This window comes from Candoia aspera, chromosome 5 (assembly GCF_035149785.1).
Source record: "Candoia aspera isolate rCanAsp1 chromosome 5, rCanAsp1.hap2, whole genome shotgun sequence".
Lineage (NCBI taxonomy): Eukaryota > Metazoa > Chordata > Lepidosauria > Squamata > Boidae > Candoia > Candoia aspera.
The window spans coordinates 112,912,444-112,926,418 of NC_086157.1; positions in this window are offsets into that span (position 1 = coordinate 112,912,444).

Here is a 13,975-nt window from a genome sequence, read left to right on the forward strand (position 1 = left end):
GGAAGCATTTTGGAAGGGTTTGGCCACTGCCTTCTTCCGGGACGTCCTTTCCTGACCTCCCAATCTGCCCTGGGATCTCCTTGTGGTCCCCCATCTAAGTAGTATGCCACCTCAGTCCCAGGACTGACTTTTCCATTAGGCATAGTACTTAGGCACAATGCCTAGAGCCCATGAAAGATGTTCTAATTTCTTTTTTCAAAATCAGAAAGAATGAAAAAACATGGAGAAGGAGAAGGAGAAGGAGAAGGAGAAGGAGAAGGAGAAGGAGAAGGAGGAGATGATTTAAATTTATTATAGCTGTCCAGCATTCACTGAGTGGCTTTGTTGTTGTTTATTTGTTCAGTCACTTCCGACTCTTCATGAGTGGCTTACAAAATACAAAAACAATAAAAACAGCTGAAAACATACAGCAACACGGGCAACCTGATTAAACCACTTTTTAATACTGTCCTTGACTGAAGCTGGTGGATCACTTTCTGTTGTCCTGAACCCCCTCCGGGCTGAAGGACAGCTGTGGACTTCAAAGGCTGGGCAGTGACCCGGAGAAGGGACAGCTTCTGCCAGAATTTGCAACAGGCCTCATTTAAAGGCTGGTCCAGAGATTCCGTGGCAGAGAAGACAGTGTGGACATCATATCCTAGAAGCAGGTTGTTTGAAAAGCCACTGTGATAAAGTGGGGAGGAAACAGCAGGGATGCTTTGAGAAAGAGGAAACAAGCAGGGTTCAGTGTCTGCAGTCATGTGCTAAGGTGCATGCAATAGAGAAAAAGAGACAAAAATTCAGTTTTTCATCTCATTAACCCAGAGCCCCATTGCTGCCTGGGATGGGAGGAAGAGAGAAAAACGTGTGCTGATGTATACACACACCTTCCTGGCAGTCAGAGACCTTTACCCATCCTTTATTGCAGTGTTTTTCAACCCTGGCAACTGAAAGATGTCTGGACTTAACCCCCAGAATTCCCCAGCCAGCCATGAACTCCCATGAATTCTGGGAGTTGAAGTCCAGACATCTTTCAGTTGCCAGAGTTGAGAAACACTGCTCTATTGGATTGGCCTGTTCATGTAAAATCAAGACAGATCAAAATCAGTATTTGGGGGACAGTTAAATCAATAGGTGGAATGTGGAATCGCCATCTGAGCCCGCTGGGGAGTTCCATACTTTTGAAATGCTTTTAGGCACCGAGCGCCGTTGATTTCATTGGCTGCAATCCACCCACAAATGCTTTGCTGGATGGTTAGGCGATGATGCCACCTCTGCAGGAACGTATTTGCATTTCCAGGAACTTTCAAGGCTAAATCAAATATTGGCTGGCTGGAAAGGCCCTCTCCGTCTCTTCCATTTTTCTCTGGAAGAGGTCCCCCTGAGCTTCGTGACAGCCTGGGAAATGGGGGAATCTGGTCTTGAGGACGGGAATGCTGAATTAAGCCTTATCGGGAAGGGCATTTGTTTCAGGAGATGGCATTAGCCCATTGATTTCAACTTGCAGGGAATGGGTGGGCACTCAATTTGCACACGCGTCATGGATTGTGCATTGACATTTTACAGCAGGAGGTGGGCCACCTGCTCCACTTGCACGAAGTGATGGCCATTTCATTAAGTCCCTTAAAGATTAATGAAGATTAACTGAAGAAGCAGAGGGCTGGAAAGATAAAGGCATGCAAGCAAGACTGGCGAGGATAATTTAAGGCAGTGTTTTTCAAACCTGATCACTTTAAGATGTGTGGACTTCAACTCCCAGAATTCCCCAGCCAGCATGCTGGTAGGTTTAGTGGAACTACCATATAGGGCAGCGTTTCTCAACCTTGGCCGCTTGAAGGTGGGTGGATTCCAACTCCCAGAATTCCCCAGCCAGCATAGCTGGCTGGGGAATTCTGGGAGTTGAAATCCAGCCACCTTCAAGCGGCCAAGGTTGAGAAACACTGAATTAAAATGTCCAGACCAAGGAGCCATAATTTGATGCTTCAGTGTTGAATGCAGGAATTTCTTCCTGGGGTGTTTAACCCCAAGGGCTTATCTGCAGAAACCATGATGACATCATGAAGTCATGAAGTCATGACAATGTCATTGTGCCTTCCATGCAGACACCCACGGGGGTCTCTCAATCTGCCTTGACTCTAACATCTGGGCAAAGGTGCATCCTCTGGGCACAAAGTCTTTGCAATATCTTCCTGGAAATCAGCGGATAAGGAGAAGGAGCCTGAGGATCAAGTCACCCCTGGCTAATCTTTAAACCAGGATTGTGTTGTCTGAATCAAGCCCTCTATGGCAAATGTCTAGCCTACATTCCTGTTGAGATTCTTTGGAGCAGCAGAAGAAAAACAAATGAAATGCTTTCTTTGCCCCTTTTCCCTTAAAAAAAAAAGAAGAAACATTTTATTTGGCTGTTACTCCTGGAGAACAGCATGGGGCCCAAATGGTTAACACCTGTGGCAATACAGCAGCGGACGGCTTGCAAATGTCCTGAACACCCCTGACAAAATAATAAAGAAAAATATTTTTGAACTGCATCCCAGGTAATTTACAAGGCACGGGGATGCCCCCAAGAGGGAACGGGAAGGAGAGGAGCTGTTTCACTCCTGTCAGATGGTTCTGTTGTGTGCATAAATTATAGTTGCAAAGCAACACACACACACACTCACAATTTTATACACTTGTTATCAACTGGTCCCCTTCCAGATGCCTCTCTGAATTTTGGAGCAGGTTTCAAAAGGCTTTTGTCGATCTGATGGCCAAGGGAGCGTGAGTCTGTGCATGTGTGATTTGTACACTGTCTTGGGAACTAGGATTTGGGGCAGTTGAGAAATGCAATCAAGGAAATAACTTTCAAAATGAATATATACCTGAACAATATATAAAGTTAGATGTTGGAATGCCTCTGAGGCTACATCAGCAGTGGGAATAAAGTGGAAATACAGAATCATCATACAGGTAGTCCTTGATTTACGACCATTCGTTTAGCGACCATTCAAAGTTACAACAATGCTGAAAAAAGTGACTTACAGCGGGTCCTCACGCTTATGAATGTCACAATGTCCCTGCGGTCACATGATAAAAATTTGGGCACTTGGCAACCGGAATGTATTTACGACAGTTGTGGCGTCCCGGGGTCACGTGATCGCCATTCGCGACCTTCCCAGCCGGCTTCCGACAAGCAAAATTAATGGCGAACCACGTGATTTGCTTAACGACTGGGACAAAAAAGGTCGTAAAATCAGATGCCGTTACGTGATGCCTCACTTAATGACCGCACCACTTAACAATGAATTTTCCGGTACCTATTGTCATTAAGTTGAGGACTACCTGTAGCAGAAACAAGATTCCAGAATCGCAAAAGTCTTATCCTTTTTGCTGGCAGCCATTGTGAGAAGGTTCTGCCTGCAATCCTTTAGTGCCTTGTGCAGGGCTAGGCCAGGAGATAAGAAAGGAATACCTGATCCAGTTGTATTCTCCTCCACCTCCTCCTCTTTAGATTCCTCCCTGGCAGTTGAAATTGAATGGTTTCTCGCTCAGTCTAAAAATAACAACCAAAACGCTTAAGATCTGGCAGAAAAATATGATGACAGAATTGCAGAAGTGACACAGTGAAAAATGGGCCAACAGAACTTTGTCTTCCAACCATTCATTTATAGCAGTGTTTTTCAACCTTGGCAACTTTAAGATGGGTGGACTTCATCTCCCAGAATTCCCCAGTCAGCATGCTGACTGGGGAATTCTGGGAGATGAAGGTCCCCCCGCCCCCCGTCTTAAAGTTGCCAAGGTTGAGAAACACTGATTTATGGTTTTGCATTCCTGTCCTGAGCTTAGGGCATGAACAGACTGAGTCCAAACCATCTGCAGGAACATCTCGCCTCTATCTTTGGAAAATAGCAAAGATTTACCATTGTAAATCCACATCTCAGAGGGCACTTTGGCTTGTGTTGGGAGATCTAGGCCTGGCTTGGCCTTGAAAGGGTGGCAAAGCCTGTGCCATGGATTCATCTGTTCCAAGGCAATGCTAAAGTCTCTCAGCTGGTAAGATACCTGGAGGACATTGCATTGGGGAAGATGGACCATACTGCCAATATTTGCAACTTCAAAGCTTTTGTTTTAACCAGCAAGCCACAGTTGCCTGGGTTGATAAACAGTGGTTTGGAAACCAGGATGGCCATGCACACACTAATTACTTAGCCAAAACCAAGAGGCACATTATGGCTTACTGTGATGCCCAAACATGAGCTAAGCATGGACCATGCTACCACTTCACCTCCAGATTCACTGCAGAGGGAGCAACCCTGCTCCCTTCATACCAAACGAATGAAAACTGAAGATGTTCTGTGATTTTCCAGTGCAGACTGAATAGGAAAAAAAAGGAGGATGAACAAGAATGCAGTACAGTATTCCTAGCTAGCCGGAATTCTAAATTTATTTATTTGTTTGTTTGTTTGTCAAATTTCTCTGCCGCCCATCTCATGTACAACAACATTATATAAATGTATAATGTTTTGTTTCAAGTTCCACTGTTAGGTTAATTGAAGAGATGCCACTGAATCATGTTCAGCTCCTGTCCACAGCATGGAAAAATGCTCCCCTGCTCTGTACAACTTCCAAATTCCAGATCCTGTAATCTTTTGGATCCTGTCTAACTTACTCGGTGTCTTTCTCTCCTATATGTCCCAATCATTTTTCTTATTTCTCATCCAACATTGATTTATATCATATGCCCAAAGTATATGAGTCTCTGCTTGCTCATAGCCTCAAAGGCACAGTCAGCCTTGATTTGGGCCAGGACCAAGTGACTTGTTCTTCTACTAAGTCTGTTGCATGCTCAACAGCTGTCTCCATTTATTAACTTTCTTTTGCTCTTGCTGAGTATCCAGTTTTCCCAGCTGTGCATTACCTCCAGAAAGGTTGATTTGATTGATCGTGTCATCAGGTTGGTATCAACTCTTAATGACCACATAAATAGACCTTCTCCATGATGATCTGGTCCCAACCTGGTCCTACAGTGTACCCACTGTAATTAAGTCCATCCACCTTGGTTGTCCTCTTCTCTTTCCTTCCACTTTTCCCAGCATTATAGGCTTCTCCAGGGATCTGTGTCTTTCCATTGATTGTTTGATTATGTGCCATCAAGACAGTGTTGACCCTTAGTAACCACATAGATAGACCTTCTCCATGATGATCTGGTCCCAACCTGGTCCTTCAGGTCTTCCAATAGTGTACCCATTGCCCTGTAACTGAGTCCACCCACCTTGCTGCAGGTCATCTTCTTCTTCTCTTTCCTTCCACTTTTCCTCCTGAAAGACCACTGGGGTCCTTTGATTTCATTGTATGGCATCCTGATATTCAACCAGAGCCATGACAGTACAGTGTGGTTGGCTGTTGCAAATAACCTAGCTCCAGGGCTATAATCCAGCCTACACCTGCTCAAACAGTCTTTGGTCTAATTCAGTAGGGCAATGCATGGTTCACAACGATATTTAAGTTGTCCAGACAAAATAGCAAACCAACCCAACCAAGTCACCCCCATGGAATATTGGCCAGAAAGAGTAGCTAGGTGTCACAAGATGCTCAATCTGAAACCCAGGTTAGGGAAACACACTTGCTGGCCTCCCATTGCTTCCAAAGCAACTAAATCGGTGATGACTTGATGTGATTGCCACTTGCAGACTTCTGCTGACTTTTCCTTGTCATCCGGTAGCTACCATCAACCCCAACCAACATGGCCATAGTCAACAGCAGCTAGGAGATGTGCAGTTTTTCTCTTCTTCCTCTTTTAAAAATTCCACTCTTTTTAGTTGTCGTTTCATTAAAAGCTTTCTTTTTATCCGAGTCAAGCTGAGACAGAGTTGGGAGGGAGACTCAGCGCAGGGTGGGGATAATGCTCGATATATAATTGGAAAGGATGCACGGTGAGATCCAAACTTGACATCTGGAATCCACGATCCGAGCTTTGTCTTCCAGTCCTAGTACTCATGCGGAGGAACAAAACGTGGGCCTGCGAATTCTCGCCTCTTTGGCTCCATTTCTCAACTGAGCCAAAATCGCCATGAGGTCATTGGAACATATAAAGACCGTCCCCTTGGCACTGTTAAGTACCAATGATCCATCCCGAAAAAGCTGGAGTTCTTTTTAGCTCCCTAACATCTGATTTTCACTCCTTTTTAAAGAACCTCGGATTTACAGATCTCCGAGGAACAGCCCAAGATGTTGTTCCTGACTTGCTTTGCTGATCGAGGAAACTTTATGATCTCCTCATGGTTGAGAAATGATCCGGAAGAGGTCCGGAATCAAACAGCGGGCGTGATATCAAGAGTGGCAAATTTGCTTGAAGAAGGGGAAGTGCGGACTTTACAACCAGATAACTCAAATGTTAACCAGATGAAGCTAAGGTCCCCCAGGCAGAGATGTGGCTGTCTGCAGTAACTGGCCGCATGATGCTGCACAGATGTTAGCGAAGATATAAACAGTCCCCATGTGGCAGAGTGTTGACTAAATCCAGATTTAGGCCTGGTTTGTGCAAGATGCCCATCAGTTGCTATTATGATCCAAAGGGATGACTGGGCCATCTGAAATAGACAGTGGTGTAGACAGGATTTCTGTTCCTCCTAAAATCTCCTCCACATAATAATGAGCAATGCTTGTATCTCTTGATGGATTCTGTAAATTGGTCATTTCCCACTGCCGTATCAGAGTCAGAGCGTGCAATCTACAATCCCTTTCGGTAGCCACATTTCCTGAAAAACCAGTTGGCATTGTTCCTTAATGCTTTGAGGTGCATGTTCTGCTGTGTACACAGGGCTGCTGCACTACAGCCTGCGAAGTCAATTGCAATAACTTTATTCCCAGGATAAAAAAAAATAAAAATAAAAGATTGTAGCTGAGGGTGGTGAAAAAAAATAATCCACATAAAAATGGTGCTTCAAAGATCCATTGCTGGTAAACCAAAATCAATCCAATCATTTCTTGAAAACCTCCAGCGATGGAGCTCCCACAATTCCAGGAGGCAAGCTGATCCACCGCTTAATAGTTCTGTCAGGAAATTCCTCCTAGTTCCCAGGTTGGACCTCCCTCTGAAGAGCTTCCACCCACTGCTCCTCGTCCTACCCTCGGGTGCTACGGAGAATATATTGACGCCCTCTTCCCTGTGGCAGCCCTTCAAGTATGGGAAGATGCCATCATGTCTCCCCTCCGTCTTCTCTCCGTTAAGCTAAACCTACCCAGTTCCTCTAGCCATTATTCATAGGATTTGGCCTCCAGACCCTTTATCATCTTTGCTGCTCATTCCTTCTAGGGCCTCAGCATCTTTTTTGCATTGTGGTGACCAGAACTGGATGCAGCATTCCAAGTGTGGCCTCACCAGTGTGGTATAGAGCGGTACTTTCGCTTCCTGTGACCTTGATATCATCCCTCTGTTGATGCAGCCCAGGACTGCATTTGTGTACATCTTTGTGGCTTTTACCAGCTCTCAACAGATGTGCTATTTTGCACCCCTGTGGCACCTGCTACTGTTCTCACTCTCCCCCAGTGTTAAGAGGTTGCCCCTCCATGTCCTCAGTGCTCAAATATTAAGATGACTAAAGAGATCGCCCCCAAGTCCTTCAGGTTACCTGTTTCCCTCCAAGGAACACAGGTAAAGCTCTTTTCATTGGCCAAGAGAAGATGCAGGTAATTTGTGCCAGTTGCAACAACACAGTACAGAGTGGGTCTGGAGAAGACACAATCTGTCTCCCCATTGTTATTGCTGGACCTTCACGTACTAGATTTATTCATTTATTTATCTCTCAGATTTGTACTACTGCCCATCTCCCCCAAAAGAGGGACTCTGAGCAGTTAGATGACTAAGCCCTGGTAGTTGGGGAGGAAGACTTATAACTGAGTCCCTCCCCCTTGCTGCTGGTCATCCCCTTCTTCTCTTTCCTTCCACCTTTCCCAGCATTATGGACCTTTCAAGAGTTGTTTCAGTCAATGGAAGATCCAACTCCTTGGAGAAGTCTATAATGCTGGGAAAGGTGGAAGGAAATTGAAGAAGGGGATGACCAGCAGCCAGGGGGAGGGACTCAGTTAGAGTAGTGATGGGGCCACCGTTAGAAGGCCTGAAGGACCAGGCTGGGGACAGATCCTCCTGGAGAAGATCTATCTGTGTTGGTCACTAGGAGTCAAAAACAACTTGATGGCACCTAATCAATCAACGAATCCATGATGACTTGGTTCACACAGCATGCTCAGACAAGGCTAGATTTCTTTCTCACAGCGCACTGAAGCATAACTTGCTTGACCCATGTTAGCCTTGATTAGCATGGTGGGTGAATCCAGCAAAGAGGGGGAAAATGCAGGTTGAAGAAAGACGGGGGAAAGGCAACTGGGGAGGGTAGAGTTAGAACGTGTCTGTAAAATCTTCGGTGCCACCCCCAGCAGTTCCTCCAAAAACCACCCTCAGGAAGCATACATTGAATGAAAGAATGAATGAATGAATGAATGAATGAATGAAAGAATGAATGAATGAAAGAATGAATTAATGAATTAATGAAAGAATGAATTAATGAAAGAATGAATGAATTAATGAATTAATGAAAGAAAGAATGAATGAAAGAATGAATGAATGAATGAATGAAAGAATGAATGAATGAATGAAAGAATGAATGAAAGAAAGAATGAATGAAATGCACCTACAGGAGCAAATCAGGTTATGAGAATGACAGCTTTGCAAGTGATGGATGAAAAAATGGAGAAAGCAGAAATGGCTGCAGAGATCTCACTGCATAGGTCTCACTCCAGTTAATGGAATTGCAAGAAAACAGGGAATTCCTCATATTTCCAGAAAATAATTGTTGCCGAGGGTCCACGAGGTGTTAGTTTAGCCATCTTGCGAACACTGCTTATTTCCGGAGCCCTCAATCTGTCCCTGGGGTCTTGCATCTTGCCTCCATCTGGAATGGATACCTCCTACTGAAAGCATGTCTTTCCTCCCACTCCCCTTTTTGCGAAACGGATCATGCACCATTTACAGCCAAACATCTCCTTGGCTTCCTTGCAAGATGCTACAACAGCCTTCATCCAGTTCTCCAGATTTTTTCTCCCCCACCTCATATTGTTCTTTGGCACAGCTGCATTTTTGGTCTGGCGCAATGGAAAGAATTGTTTGATTCTTCGCTCCCTTTTCCTCCCCTCTCACAAAAACCCTCCCTTAAAGATGCTTTTTCCCCCGCACGTGCCTTCAGAATGTCTGGCTTGTCATTCATTCTCTGCAAATTCTTTCTGCACAGACCAAGGTTTGGATGAGCACCCTATTTCCTCTCCAGGTACCTTCAAAAAACCACATGGGTGTGTGTGTGTGCGCACGCGCAAGGCAGCAATGATACATCTCCATACCTGTGAGAATTAGAACACGTGCAAAGGGGCCACTGTTCCCTGAGAAAACATGGGTGTTGTCCTGAAACATATAGGAATGGCTTAGTCATTTCATTAAAAAAACAAAAATCTGTAGGACAAAGTTAAAGTGGATTTGCTCATGTTCGCTTGGAAGAAAACTGGAGTTGAAGAGAAAAAAACAAAGCAAGGTTCAAATGAAGACAGAGGGGCGAAGACTGAGGTGCCAGGGCGGGATGTGACAGACGGAAGACTTGGGTGTGGCCAGCAAACTTTGGTTACTAAATTCTAACTTGTCAGAAAGAGATTTTGCTCCATGGCTGAGTACTGATCCTATTAGCTACCTTTAATTTCAGTTCAATGGATCAATCAACATTCATCCTGGGGCCTCCCCTGACTTTTCTGGACCTGCCATTCATGGACACAAGATGGCTCCAGGTCCCTTGCACGCCACAACTGACCTGTCTCAATTCATCCATTTGCGCAGAAGCAGGAGGAGCACATGATGGAAGACTCACCAAAATCAATAGCGCTGTCAAGATTGGGGCCCCCGGCCAGGAGCCATCTGGGGTGTCACAGGCACTTCCTCCCCATATCCACCCTCTCCCCACCCCATATGGACTCCTCCTTCCCTTTCTGGGTTAAGGCAGAAAAATAGCAGGTGGCAGAGGAGAGAGAAGGGAAGGAGGGAGGACAGGACAGAACAGGAGGGGGGAGGGGAGGGGAAGAGGAGGAAGGAAGGAAAGAAGGAAGGAAGGGGGAAAGTAAAAGGAAAAGGGGGGAGGGGGAGGGGAAGGAAGGAAGAAAGGAAGGGAAGAAAAGAGGAAGGGGGAGGAAGGAAGAAAGGAAGGAAGGAAGGAAGGAAAAGAAGAAGGGAAGGAAGGAAGGAAGGAAGGAAGGAAGGAAGGAAGGAAGGAAGGAAGGGGGAAAGGAAAAGGAAAAGGGGGGAGGGGAAGGGGAAAGGAAGGGGAAGGAGAAGGTAGGAAGAAAGGAAGGGAAGAAAAGAGGAAGGAAGGAAGGAAGGAAGGGAAGAAAAGAGGAAGGGGAAGGAAGGAAGGAAGGAAGGAAGGAAGGAAGGAAGGAAGGAAGGGGGAAAGGAAAAGGAAAAGGGGGGAGGGGAAGGGAAAGGGGAAAGGAAGGGGAAGGAGAAGGTAGGAAGAAAGGAAGGGAAGAAAAGAGGAAGGAAGGAAGGAAAGAAAAGAGGAAGGGGAAGGAAGGAAGGAAGGAAGGAAAAGAAGAAGGGAAGGAAGGAAGGAAGGAAGGAAGGAAGGGGGAAAGGAAAAGGAAAAGGAAAAGGGGGGAGGGGAAGGGGAAGGGGAAAAGGAAAGGAAGGGGAAGGGGAAGGAAGGAAGAAAGGAAGGGAAGAAAAGAGGAAGGGGGAGGAAGGAAGGAAGGAAGGGAAGAAAAGAGGAAGGGGAAGGAAGGAAGGAAGGAAGGAAGGAGGGAAGGGGACGGAAGGGAAGGGAAGGGAAGGGAGGAAGCCAGTTCACAATGTGAGTTTAATTTGAAAGTCTGAGCTGGGCTTTCTGTTTACTTAAACAAAATCTAACTAGATTGTATAGTCCTTCCTATAAACATCTGACACACTCAACTAAGATGATACACACGCAGTGGGGGTGGGGTGGGGGAGGGGTAGCAATGGAGAATTGGGGCGGGCAAGCAAGGGACCAAACCTCCCGGAGCCTTCGGACAGGGTTCCCCAACATCGGGCCACCAACGAAACCATTCACGCCAGGTCAGCGGTTCTCCGAGCGTCTCGTGTGCGGGCGGGGCCTTTCCCAGCAACCTGGAATGCCTTCTAAATTACTGAACCTTGTGGCCAAGTTTCCCAAGAAAAGAGAAAAACAGCAACACAATCGTTGGAGCCCTAAGACAAAGCCGGCTGCAAAGTTTCGGACAGCTGCTGGGGGACAGCAATGAGTTAGAATGTCTGCACGCTTTTGTCGCCATCTGGTGGCCAACTGGATGTTTGCAGCCCAAGGATGGGTGTCTATCAGACTTGGCTTTAAAATATATGTAGGGCAGGAAAAATATAAGAAAAACATCTCTTTCCACCATCCATCCATCCATCGCTCTCTTTCCATCACTTCTTTCCATTCAACCCACATCTTTCTCCCCCCCCCGCATCTTCTGTCTGTCTGTCTATCCATTTTTATCCATTTTTCCAACGGACTCTTCTGTTCCTGTAGCTTAGCAGCCTGGCGGCCCTCCAGATGTGTAAATTGAAATCTATGCACCTGGAGAGCACGCAGATTGAAGAGGGCTGCTAGAAACAGTATGAAGAATGCTTCAGGTATCAGACATCGTAGGAGATCTGATGCTTGCTTATCCTTATGACCCCATGGGTGTTTTGAAGCCTGTCCTGCCTGTCTTCAATTCCTTTAACCTTTTACCTCTGAACTTCTCAGCCCTGTATCAGATGGATGAGGACTCTTGTAAAAGAAAGCTGTAACTAATTTTTTAAAACTTCCATATTATTGGGGCTTACTTGAGAAAGCAAGCCACAATCAGTCCCTAGCAGCCAGCCTTCAGAAAGGTAACATGAAAGGTTTCCAGTTGAAACATTAACTGCTTATTTTTCTTGGTAATTATTAATCGTCCCCTAGAAAATCACCTAACGAGGGTTGTATTATAAAGATTTTCCTAACGAACAAGCAGTTATAGGGAAGACCTAAGTGTTTTGAAGCAAAAAAATATTCAAAACTTTGAGTACTTTAAATATTTTTGTTGGCTGATTTTTTTTAAAATCGGGTTGCTATGAACAGAAATGCTAATTGTGTGAAATACTGAGCAGGTCCTGTAAACCACTTCAAGATTTTCCATCAATCAGAAGCAGCAATCTGCAAAAAACCTCCCTTTTCCCAGGGGGAAAACCATGGTGGGATGCATAACAGCAGTGGGTTGCTGTATGATCATCTGGTCTTCCAAGAAGTGCCAGAAAAGACCCCTTAGCTGGGTTCTTTAAAAGCCTTTTCAAAAATAAAATAAAATAAAATGTTATAACATTCAGAAATGGCTGGTCGATGGAAGGCAGGTTCAAACTTGGGTTGGAGACTCCTTCCCAGGGCTGGGCTGAGAAAAATTCCAGAATAACAAGCGGCATCCACACCATTGCCAAGACATCAGTATGGGCCTGTTTGTGAAATCACCAGGCAGAGAGGCTGGAACTGAAGGTGGCCTTGCAATCTCTGTGCGCCCCTTGTGTGCACATTTTTCTTGTGGCACTTGATGTCAAAAAACTGCCGCCAGTCCTGAAATGGATTTAGATAACTGGTTTCATCCGAAAGGGAATGGATCGCTCGAACAGAAAACCAGGAGGAGTCTAACACCTTTTCTTCAAAGGCATCAACTTTTGTGACATGCCTTTGAATCAAATGGGCTAGTTGGGAATGGTGCCAAATTCCCAGACTCCTGATTTTTTGCCATCAGAGACTAACGCGGCTCTCCTCCTGAGCAGAGTTTCTCAACCCTGGCCACCTGAAGAGGTGTGGACTTCAACTTCCAGAATTCCCCAGCCAGCATCTGGGGAGTTAAAGTCCATACCTCTTCAAGTGGCCAGGGTTGAGAAACACTGTCCTACAGTGTCAAGCAGAAAAAGAATGTTAATCCTGACTTGCATTCTTAACCTCATCTGGAACCTAGCACATGGGAATTGTACTTTCAGACTTGCAAGACTGATGTCAGCCTTTCCAGGTGGACCAGACAGAAACACGAGCAGATGAGCTAATTCTACTTTATCTTAAGGCTCCATTGACAGAATCTGGCAAGTCTGAAAGTACAAATCTCCCGCCATCTCCTTTACAGCCTGAAAAGTTACACAGGTTCCTTTCTGAATCCTCTCTCTGTCCGTTATGCAGCTGTGGGCTCCTCCCTCTCTTATCTGATCGGTCCCTAGGAAGCATCCCTTCCTCCCGGTCTCCCAAGGTCATTCCCACAAACCATTACATCTTTCTCCACTTGCACATTGTCATGGTACAGACATATCTGTGCATCTTTGTCCTTCTTCTGGATCTGGGTCCCCTGGGCGGTTATCCCTGACCTTGGGTGAGATGAGCTAATGTCAGCCATCTTGAAATAACCACATCCTAGAAGATGCTGCCCATATGGGAGTGTATCTGGAGTCACCAAGGGTGACTTTAAGTCTACAGCAGATGGAAGCACCTAAGCAGGATCAGATTGGCTACCCTGTAGATGGGAGACCATGAGGAAATCCCAGGGATGGAGACTAAACTGGGATTTAAAAAAAAAACAGAAGACAATGTCCAATCACTTCCACATTGTTGCCAAGAAAACTGTGTGGATATATCCATATGGTGTCTAGGAACTGAACTTAACTGCATAAAAAAGCAATATAGATGTTGCTATATCTAAAGCAACCAGTGGCACCTAGTTGAGCTAGATAGGTGGATAAGTGCAATTGGGCTTGGTGAGTCCTTGGATGGGAGACCACAAGGAAATTCCAGGGTGGTTGGTTAGACTGAAACTTTTAAAAATAAATCTGTGGCCTGGAAGCAACCCGAATGTGAAGATGGAAGAGAAAACGAAGCAAAGACAGGGTGGGCAATTCAGACATGGCTAAGAGGCGGGGGGCAGAGAGGAGGAAGGTTCACTTGAACCCCCCTGCCTG